General features: G+C 36.7%; 1 pseudogene; it reads right to left on the bottom strand.

Annotated features, from left to right (window-relative positions):
* Positions 1 to 8,053: 8,053 nt before the first annotated feature.
* On the bottom strand, positions 8,054 to 8,156 carry LOC116274383 (annotated as a pseudogene).
* Positions 8,157 to 12,111: the final 3,955 nt, after the last annotated feature.

Below are 12,111 nucleotides of genomic sequence, written 5' to 3'. Positions count from 1 at the left end.
ATACTTTTGGGTACACTAAAGGGGAACAGAAATTCCCAGGACAAGTGTGCCAACATTGTGCTTCAGGATGGTTTATCTGTGGATCTCTTCACCTGAGTTTGCTCTGCCCCAGGTATGACATGGCTCACATCCTCACATCATTCAGCTCTTTTTAAGAGTCATCTTCTTTGGCCCTCCTATTTAAAATAGTAATCCTCTCTTCATTTCATATTCATCACTCATGTTTTTCTCTCTTGCACTGATGACCACCTACCCTAACATCAGATTGATATTTCCTACTCAAATTCAAAACTATAGGGCATTTCCTTAACCTCTTTTTTATTGCATCTGTGTCTCCTTTATTTCTTACTGAAAATACTGGTTCTCATGGGCATGGGCAATGATAGAAAATTTTATCATTGCTCATTTATTTTATCGAATACTGCACATTCAATAGTCTCAGAGAAGCAATGCTAATATGACCACTAATTTGATTTCTGAAACTGTTAGCATTGTAGTGCTTTTGTTCTCTCTATTCTTTCTGTTTTTTAGAGTTGTTCTATACCTACATTGCCTGAGGATATAGTCATTTCATGCCATTTTCTCTCCCCCTTGACCTTTATTTAGTCTCAGTGCCACAAGTATCTATATATTTATGTACTCAGAGTCCTTATGTCAATGTCTCTCTAGTCACTTTGCTTGTCTGAAGGTTTTCTTACAGATTCCTTAGTAAGGGTTCATGGGAACAACATTGCAATAGTTCTTGCATACTAATAAGAGTTTGCCTATGTCCTTTGAACTTGAAAACCTGTTTGGTTGAATAAAAAAAAAATTCTTGGCACACAATTGCATTTTCTTGAGTATCTTAATATGTTATTGCATTTTCTTCTGGCACAAAGTATTACAGTTGAAAAGTCTGATGATAATATAATTTTCTTTTCTTTGTAAGTCATATGCTCTTATTTTCTAGGTGCCCAAAGATTTTTTTTTCCTTCTTTCTTTCTTTTATAAGAAACATCATGTAACTTTACTGGAATATATATTTGTGTTAGTTGTTATGGGTTGAGATTCTTTGATGTGTACAATGTCAATATGCAATTTAAAAATCTTTTTACTTCAAGAAAATATTCTGGGATTACTGGATTTAGTAATTGTTCTGTTTCTTTACTTTGGCTTTCATCTGCTGTTATCCATATGCTCAAACTTTTCTGCCTGTCTTCAAAGTTTTTGCTTTTTTCTGAATCCTTTTTTCTTTTCTTTCATTACTTTTTGATTTTTAAAGTTACTCTCTTTTCATCTTTTACCAAAGCATCATCTGTTGTGTTTATTCTCTATTACGTTATTTCTAGTTTATTTTTTATTTTTGGAATTTTTTCTCTAATTTTTAATTATTTCCAGAATTTTGGCATATCACTTTTAAGCTTTTCTCGTTCTAATTTATGTTTTCTTTAATGTATTGTAACATTTTCTTAATGTTTGTTAGTTAGTTTTGAAACAGTAAGTTAGAGTTTTGTTCTGTTTTGTGGGTATGCTTTTTGGCATGCTTTTATTGTCTACATGAACATTATTTCACTTTTTCCCCTTTTTTCTTATGATAACTCCTTGAGAAATATGGCCTTGATTGTTTTCTGTTGCTCATGGTTATGTGAAGTGGATTTTCCTAAGGTAGGGTTTAGGAAAGCTTATGGAACCTACAGAGCTTCTTCTGTTGTTTTATGTTGTGTTTAAAAATTTGGGAATGTGCTTTCTGAGATTTGGTCTGGGATTTTTTTCCCCCCTTTCTTTTTGTTTTCTCTATCTTGTTGAATTTTGATTCCCTCCCAGCAATTTTTCTTTAATGTGCATTCCCCTTTGGGAGGGGAGCCCTGGTGGGTGAGTTCTGAGAGTTAGCAGGTGTGTTTGGTTACAGATTGTTTTGTCCTCCTGGCAGGGAAGGGTGGCACTCACAAACACGTTGCGGTTTCATCCGCTTTGCCCTTACTGGTTCCTGCTTTCCAGTGAGCTCCACCGATGATTTTATCTTTCTCCTTCTCTCAGTCCCCAAAGACCCCACGCTGTTGCTTTCTTCCCCTTCCTCCCGCAGATATAGAGATATCATGCAGTTTAAAGTCTATTGGTCCTTTGTCTGCATCCCATGTATTCTGGGGTTCATGAGTTAAGTATTCATCTAGTTTTGTTTTAAATGCTGTCCTTTGTTTATTGGTTTTGTTATTTAAATGCTTTCTTTTTATGTGGGGATTTGGAGAAATTAAATAACTACACCACAACCCCTGCCCTATTCCCAGAATCCTCTCTCCTCTGTAGTTCTTAATACACGCTGTTGATATTGATGACCCAGCAAATGCTCTTTAATATAAAATGGGTCCCATGATACATACATAGATGTTAATAGTCTAAAGTGAAAATTACCTAAAAGTTACCTAAAATTACCACTAAGAGTTTCAGGCACCTAACTTGAAACTCTTAGTGGCCTTTTATAGGAGACCTGAGTCCATCTTGGCATAATTTGATGAGTTTTGCCTTCCAGTAAGTAGCAAATTATCTTTTGCTGGTAACATAATGATAGAAGTTTCACAGTAATAAATTTCCATGATGAAAGATAATTTTATTTGGAAAAAAACTGTCTAGACCAATTGCAGGCTCAGATTTTCCTTCAAACAGTCAAGTTCAATGTATTTTAAAGGTCCGTTTTTCTCAGATGGTGGAAATATGAAAAAGAATAAAAATGAAAACATTGCATTAACGTGGGGATAATTCATTTCCTTAGAGGTGGGGTGTTTGTTGTAGGCTATAGGAGACTATTGGCCTATTCATGACATTAGTGGCAACCATTTCTCGATAAGGGAAGGCTTACACAGGTAACACTTAGAGTGCTATGAAATGATCCAAATTAGAAGGCAAAGAAATGAAAATGGGTGCTTGCTTAAAAGACCGTGTATGCTCATAAAAATGAGCTGTTACGGTGATCTTTCATCCCAATCCCTGCAGATAAAAAGCGATCTCCACATTATTTGCTAAAGCTCTCTTACCACACTTTTACAGAGCAAAAAAATCATGATTGAAAACAGGGCAGGTGTTTTGTCAAGTTGCTATGGTGAGAAGATAGAAAAATGAATGTTTATGATATTGAAATTTCTTTTTCATCAGACATTTCCCGTCAAACTACATATATGTATTTTTTAAAAGTACAAGTGAATTCATATTCCATTAAGAGAATGTCCCCCTACCACGGCTAGGTTTTTATATACCTTCAACAAATTTCTAATATGAATCTGCCTTTCTTAGTTTACAATAATAAGCAAATGCATTTTGATATTATAATAGCAATAAAAAATTCTTTATCCATTATATTAAAAAGTTTACATTAATTTTGTGCCACTGTGCTATCTCATTTGTTAGTACAATCATGGTAGCGAACTGACAAATGCTCCCATGTGTCACCAAGTATTTGTCATCCCAAGTATTCTGTAGCCTGATTCATTTTTCCTCTAAATGAATTTAGATTTCTTTGAAGGAAGAAAAGCGTACTTTACATCTTTTGAGGTTTATTGTTTAAAATTTTGTTTATGTAATGTTGTTTGAGGAATCTGGATGTATATACAAAAAATAAAGGAAGGTCTGTTGTGGACTTTTCTCCTAAATTGTATGCCAACCATTGGGGGTTGGGGAGGAATCTTCATTACATATTTGCTGTTTGGAACAAATTAGTGAGAATTTTACATGAGGAATAAAAGATGTGGTACTTTTAGACTTTTCTCAGACTAACATTATTAATGAAGAATGGTCTCATAAAAATATTCTCAAGTATTTAACTTTATATGTAGATTGTTAATTAATATTATCCTGGATGCCCATTTTTTTTTGAAAATCCACATTGAACATTCCTTAATATTGGGCAGATTTGGAATGAAACTGTTTACTTTTTAGATTTAACCAATGTTTTACCAAGAGATTAAAAACCATAATACGTTATTTTTTTCAGATTTTTTTTTTTTTTTTTTTTTTTTTTTTTTGAGACGGAGTCTCGCTCTGTCGCCCAGGCTGGAATGCAGTGGCCGGATCTCAGCTCACTGCAAGCTCCGCCTCCCGGGTTTACGCCATTCTCCTGCCTCAGCCTCCCGGGTAGCTGGGACTACAGGCGCCGCCACCTCGCCCGGCTAGTTTTTTGTATTTTTTTAGTAGAGACGGGGTTTCACCGTGTTAGCCAGGATGGTCTCGATCTCCTGACCTCGTGATCCGCCCGTCTCGGCCTCCCAAAGTGCTGGCAAATAATAATTGTGTAGATTTATGGGGTACAATGTGATGTTTCAATACATGTATACGTCGTGAAATTTTCAAACCAGGATAATTAGCATATCCGTTACCTCACTTATTTATCATTTATTTGTGGTAAGAACACGTTAAGTCTTCTCTTTTAGCTCTTTTGGAATATATAATACATTATTATTAACTATAGTCACCTTGATGTGTAATAGAACCCCAGAACTTATTCCTCTGGTCTAACTGAAACTTTGTACTTGTTGACAAGTATCTTCCTATTCCCTGTTAGCTATTTAAAATTTAATTTAATTTTTAAATTTATTTACATTTTCACCTTTTATTTTCAGTTTAGGGGTACAAGTGTAGATTTGTTATATAGGTAAACTTGTGTCAGGAGAGTTTATTGTACAGATTATTTCATCACCCAGGTATTAAGTCTAGTACCCACTAGTTTTTTTTGCCGATCCTCTCCCGCCTGCCACCCTCTACCCTCTGAAAGGCTCCAGTGTGTATAGTTCCCCCATGTGACCATGGGTTCTTATCATTTAGCTGCCACTTAGAGGTGAGAATATGCAGAGTTTGATTTTCTATTCCTGTGTTAATGTTTCAAGGATAATGGTCTCCAGATCCATGTCCTTGCAAAGGACATGATCTCATTTTTTTATGATTGTGTAGTATTCCATGGTGTAGACATACCACATTTTCTTTCTCCAGTCTATCACTGATGGACATTTAGGTTGATTCTATGTCTTTGCTGTTGTGAATAGTGCTGTAATAAATAAACATGTGTGTGCATGTGTCTTTATAATAGAATGATTTATATTCCTTTGGGTATATATCCAGTAATGGGATTGCTGGGTTAAATGGTATTTCTGTCTTTAGATCTTTGAGGAAGTGCCACACTGTCTTTTGCAAATCGAAACCACAATGAGATACCATCTAACACCTATCAGAATGGTTATTTTTAAGAAGTAAAAAAAAAACAAAAAAACAAAAAAAAAACCATTCATTTGTGCATCCATTCAATAAGCATTTATTCATTGTTTATATTTCAGGCTTTGTTGCAACATTCTGAAATTTTCTTTTTGTGGAGGTATTTGTGTTTATGTAGGGTGGTTTTTGGTTTGTTTGTTTGTTTTCTTTTGTTTTTTCTGTCCAAACTATCTTGAGCTGATAGTTGTGGTGCCTGGTTCTAGCTCTGTGCTCTGCAGTGAAATTTCAGTGTGGTTTATCGTCAGATATTCAATTTGTTTTCATCTTACATAGAAAACAGGAGATAAACCTCTCTTACTGCTATTGTATCTGGAAACGTGAGTAGCGCAGGCATAGGTTAGTCAAAGCCTGGAAATCACTTTTCATATTCCTCAAAGGAATAAAGCGGTTAACTCACAATTCTGGGAATCTGTATCATTTGTACTTTACACAATGAAGTCAAGAACGATGACTAACTGGCTTCATGAGAGATGACCTGACTTTTTGGGAAAGTACAAAAACTCAGTTCAAAAACAGGGGTTCAGTGATGGAAGTGCATGAAAATTGTTGAGCATTGTTAGGGATCCAGATAATCATGAGACGACTCTTTCATTTGAACCTTAAAGCATGACTCCAACCCTTGCTTTACCCACAAAACATGGTACTAGAGCTAAATGACCATCCCCTTTTCTACCCTGCCACCTTCCCTCTAAATCAGAGGAGGCATCTGCAGGAAAACATGGGGGCATATGATGGGTATACCTTTTGACTGGCCAGGGAAGAAAGAAATGATGACCATGTCCTCCTTCAGTGGCATATTGCAAGAGTTGTGCAGCAAAAATAATGCCACAAGGAAAAGGGGTGGCTCTGGTTTTGCCAGAGAAAAGTTAAGGATTCTGTTTGAGAGATTCCAGGAGGAAAAACTATATTAACATAGAAAGTTAATGATATAATTGAAATTATCCTCAGATAGATGTTTGCCTTGCTTACATATTTGCAGCGAGATAGTAAAGTATGAGCAATATCCCTTACTGACATTGTAAAAATATGGCTGTTGTAATTAATTAACATGATGTATTGAAACATTGGCTATGTTTAGTGTTTTCTAATACATATGTGGCACAATTTCAGCCAATGTTCTTGTTGTTATCTCACAATATACGCTTTTCAGGACTGTCATCTTTTCAGAATTTAAAGGGAAATAAAAATCCGGCTATTACGTGACTTTTGCTCCTGAGGAACTAATGAGCAAGAGTCATTACTCATAACAGAATAATTAATTGGGTTTCCACTCTGTGCCAGACAGTGAGCTGGGATCTGGGCTCACTTAGATAAGAAACAGTTCTTTTTTCTCAGGGCACACACAGTGTAAAGAGAGACAGGTAAACAAATCATTGCCATATAAGTTGATAAATGCTACAATAAAGGTATGAACAGATGTCACATACACAGAGAAGGGAGTGTTTCAGTGCCTCCAGCAGAAAGGAAGGGTTATCAGAGTAGCTGGCACTTGACTTGTAACAAGACTTCACAAAACTAAACAGGAAGGGGCAGGAAGAACAACCCAAGGCTGTCAGCGTAGACAAAGACACACAAAGTTTATGTGGTTAAAATACAGGGTAACTTGAGACAGAACCTTTCTGCCATGCTAAAGAGCTTGTATTTTATCCAGAAGAAAATAGAAAGGTATCTTGAAGATAAGACAACTATGTAGCAGGCCACTGTGTGCTTTCTATGCACATGCAGTGTGTTATAGTTGGAGCCAAATGATTAAATGGGTTTAAAGGTGAGATGAATTGAGACGAGGACTGGTAATAAAAAGTTAAAGGTGAGTTACCAAAAAAGGTGTTTATTCTTTTTGAACAAGAAATCAGCATGTCAGCAATTGCAGGGTTCATTTGGTCACTCTCACTGTCATCAAGGACTAAGAGTCTTTTCACCTTTTTTTTTTTTTTTTTTTTTTTGCCTATGACCTTATTGTCAAAAAATGGTTCCCAAAGCTGCAAGTATCATTTACTTGTACAAGCAGTCCACATATAGCAGGGAACAAGAGAATGGATGAGAATTTTGATCTTTCATCTCCCTTTCTATTTGTGGAGTAAGTGTTTTTGAGAAGACTTGGTAGAAGACATTTCTTTGTCTCATTGGAAAGAACTCACCATACGCCACCAAAATCTTAAGGGAGGTTCAGGAAAGAGAAGAACATTCATTTTCAGCCTTTGTTATAGGCAATGGGATTTGCCAGTGAGGGAAAGAAGACAGGAAATGACTGTTTAGTAACTAATGGTGTTCGACTCCTCTTGGGTAAAATTAATACATAAGAATAGAAGGGAAGAGGAGGCAGTGATGAACCAGATGTAGAAACAGAGATAAGAACGTAAGATAGGGGTGAATTTGACAAATAAGAAGTCACTGCTGACTTTCATTCCAGAAATTTCAGTACAGTTTACTATTAGGAGCCAAATTGCAATGTGGTGAAGAAGTAGAGGTAGAAACTTCTTTCTTAAAGAAGTTGGTGGTAAAGAGGACAGAAGGAAGCAGCAAATTATGAAGGGAAATTGATTAAAAACTTTTCTGGGGACAATGTCAGATAATTAACAATATTTACATGCTATAGGGGAACAACACACACAAATATTTTTTAAACTCAGATACAAGAAGGAGGCAAGAAAATCTACAGTTTAGAGTTCTAGAATGGTTTGGAATGAATAGATCCAGGAGGAGGAATTATTCCTGAGTTGAAGAGAAAGAAGGATGCCAGAACATGGATTTAGCATTATTCACCTATAGGTAGTTGTTAAAACTCACTTAGATCTTGAAATAAGCTGAGTTGTAATGAAAGAAAAGGTGTGAGTTAGTTGAGAAAAGTGAAGCTAAATGTGGAGGTATGATCTAAAAGTTGGTAGATACTACACTTGATCTTAGCCAAAAGGCCGAGAAGTGATGTTTATTGCGGCACTATTCACAATAGCAAAGACTTGGAATCAACCCAAATGTCCATCAGTGACAGACTGGATTAAGAAAATGTGGCACATATACACCATGGAATACTATGCAGCCATAAAAAAGGATGAGTTTGTGTCCTTTGTAGGGACATGGATGCAGCTGGAAACCATCATTCTTAGCAAACTATCACAAGAACAGAAAACCAAACACCGCATGTTCTCACTCATAGGTGGGAACTGAACAATGAGATCACTTGGACTCAGGAAGGGGAACATCACACACCGGGGCCTATCATGGGGAGGGGGGGGGGGGGGAGGGATTGCATTGGGAGTTATACCTGATGTAAATGACGAGTTGATGGGTGCTGATGAGTTGATGGGTGCAGCACAGCAACATGGCAGAAGTATACATATGTAACAAACCTGCACGTTATGCACATGTACCCTAGAACTTAAAGCATAATAATAATAAAAAATAAATAAATAAATTTTAGAAAGCAAAAAAAATAAAAATAAAATAAAAATAAAAGTTGGTAGATAATGTAAAGAATTGTGGAAAAGGTAGCCTAAGGTGGCATGCACCTCAAAAGACAAAGGCTGACTGAGAGAAGGAAAAATCACAGTGGTATGGAAAGAACAGTAAGGAAAGAAGACCTCCCTTGCATTCTAGCCACGCGCTGTTTGGCCATGAGAGCGTTAATAATCTCCAATGAATAAATAATCTCACAGATAGAGAATTTTAATGTAATTATTTACTGACAGCAAATCCCAAGGGAGTCTTCTGGGTCACCAAAAAGCAAGAAATCCTCAAAGAGGGGAAATCACAAAGAAAGATAACTATTAATACTAAGAGGATATTTAGGTTATAGGGTCATATATAAAGAGTCTATTTATATAGAGCCAACTATACTTAGGTGAACATATTTATCTGTCTACTTGCTGGAATAAAAGTATTACTTTTGATGCTGAAGGTATAAACTCAGAAGGAATCTCACCTGAAAACCAAACGCTAAGCATCATCAAATAAAGTAGGAAACAGCATTTTGGGGCCACATACCAAATGTCTCTATAGCAATTTATCCAATTCAAGCAGTTGCCTGGTGGTAATGTTTTTGAAGTAAAGTGGTCAAAGAGAAAAAGAGAAGAGGAGAAAGAAGACAGACTTTTCAAAGTAGTGATTCAGGCTTCAAATTTAGACTTAGATCTTTGTGAATATTTTCAAAACTTTCAGAATACTTCAGATTTATTCTCCTTCATCAATTTATTGATGATTTATTCCTCCATCAATTCATATAATTGGCTTTGCCTTCTGTGCTCTATGAAATTAATAAAATTCATTTTAAGTTTTTGTGTTTTGGTTGTTTTTGTGAATATATACCTTGCTTTAATAATGGAGCTGTATGGTCCTCAAGGGCAGGAATTTTTTTTTTTTTTTTTTTTTTCTGAGACAGAGTCTCACTCTGTTGCCCAGGCTGGAGTGCAATGGCGTAATCTTGGCTCACTGCAACCTCCACCTCCCAGATTTAAGCAATTCTCCTGCCTCAGCCTCTGGGGTAGCTGGGATTACTGGTGCCTGCCACCACACCTGGCTAATTTTTTGTGTTTTTAGTAGAGATGGGTTTCACTATGTTGGCCAGGCTGGTCTCGAACTCCTGACGTCGTGATCTGCCTGCCTCAGCCTCTCAAAGTGCTGGGATGACAGGCGTGAGCCACCACGCCTGGCCAGGCAGGAACATTTTAATGTCATATTCATACTGTTTCTAAAATTATGTTTTAGTATATAGTAGATGTGCAGCAAATGAATTTTGCCTAAGGGATTAACTGCTGGAATTGCTGAATGCAAGGCAAAGAACTCCAGAGTTTATGATAAGTGGATAGAATAATATTTATTGTTGCAGAACTGTTGTATGCCAGTTCTATTTTTATGCAAATTCATTTAAACATTCCCTGAGAAGGGAAGTATTTTAACCAAATCTGATGGTTCTAATACATTTATTCTGGTAACCAAGCAGCCAGGTAGCACAAATTAGTAAGTACATTGCTGTTTGTGAAGGAAATGGGGCAGGGGGGAGAACAGATAGAATTTATTTTCAAGTTCATATAGTGTGATGCTGGAAAGACTATATTATATCCTGTGACTTATACTCGTGGTAAAAATTTAGAAATTGTCACATCAAAATTAGCCCCAACAAAAGACAGAAAGAATCATTTAATTTTAAATCTGCACCGTAATATGTAGAATGCTAATAACTGATTGTATGTATATATCACACTTAATTTCATGACATTCTAATAACAATTTCATGAAACATTATTATTAATACCTTCATTTTAAGGACAGAACAGGGAGGAGGACCTTCCAAAATAACTTTTGGAAAGGAGGTTCCAAAAGTTATTTTAATTTCCCAAGGGCCACACAACTAGTAAATGATATAGATTGAAGTCTTGTTTCAATTTCCTGATTTCAAAGGAAGATTATTGTGTTACTTTGCACTAGAGATTTCAATTTTGTAGTCAATAGTAGTACTAGCCATAGCATCAGCAACAGTAGCCACAGCCATAGTAGTAGTAGCAAATATTTATTAAATATTTCTGGGCTGGGTGTGATGGCTCACATCTGTAATCTCAGCAATTTGGGAGACTGAGGAAGGAGGATTACTTGAACCCAGGAGTTTGAGACAAGCTTGGGCAATATAGTGAGACCTTGTCTCTCTGAATAAAAAAAGAAAAAAAAAATGTTTCTATGGGCCAGAAACTTTTCTAAATGCTTGACATGCATTAGCACAGTAGAAACACAATGGGAAATGAGGCAATGATCTTCCAGGATCATTGCTTAGTTTAGCCAGGCATGGGTTTTGTTTGTCTAAAACATCTCTTTTATCTTTCACAAGTAGGTTTACCAAAGGACATATTGTCACATATAATTTTGAGGTATTACTTTTTTTCCCTCTAGTCTTTTAAACTTCTCACTCTTCATATGCATGTGAGAAAAAGCAACAGCATGTTTTCATTCTACATAGAGTGGCTATTTGGAAGGGGTTTGCCAGGCTTCTGTTCTTTTTTTTTTTTTTTTTTTTTTTTTGAGACGGAATCTCGCTGTGCTCCCAGGCTGGAGTGCAGTGGCGTGATCTTGGCTCACTGCAAGCTCCGCCTCCCGGGTTCACGCCATTCTCCCGCCTCAGCCTCCCAAGTAGCTGAGACTACAGGCACCCGCCACCACGCCCGGCTAGTTTTTTGTATTTTTAGTAGAGACGGGATTTCACCATGTTAGCCAGGATAGTCTCGATCTCCTGACCTCGTGATCCACCCGCCTCGGCCTCCCAAAGTGCTGGGATTACAGGCTTGAGCCACCGCGCCCGGCCTCTGTTCTTAATATTAAAGGGCACAGATTTTATTTTTGTGCCCATTATGCATCAATAGCTTGAATCAGGTATATCATGAGTCATGCTGCCTTACATTTCCTAAGCTGTTGTGTTAATGTTCCTCTGTTTCAGACTGCTGTTGCTTATTAGTGTCCAATGGTAACTGATTCCTACTGAGTCGATGCATCTCTAAAGAATTATCAAGGATGTTATGTACTGAGATAACAATGAGCACTTTTTTAGGCTGCAACAAATGCCACAAAAAGACAATCATGTACAAATTTGAGATCCTTGTAAAGTGTGAAAAATAGAAAATTCAAAATTACATGAACAGTTACAGATATCTACAGAAATCTTTCTCCTTTGCTATTTCTGAAAGTGCTAGATTTCCTTCTGCTTTACAGTCTTGAAATCATTTCAAAACCAACATATGCCCACATATGCCACCTTTCCCTAGTTCCCCTGCAATTTCATGTAAAACCTATGTCACCTACAAAATATTTTTCCAAGAAGCCTATTATCCCTTTAGACAAAAGCAACAAAGGTGGGGAAAGATGGTGGGAAGCCTAGAGATACTAGACATGACCTGTGAA

The sequence above is a fragment of the Papio anubis genome, chromosome 3, assembly GCF_008728515.1.
Source record: "Papio anubis isolate 15944 chromosome 3, Panubis1.0, whole genome shotgun sequence".
Classification (NCBI taxonomy): domain Eukaryota; kingdom Metazoa; phylum Chordata; class Mammalia; order Primates; family Cercopithecidae; genus Papio; species Papio anubis.
Note: the sequence above shows the minus strand (reverse complement) of the source record. Positions and strands in the feature narration are given on the sequence as shown.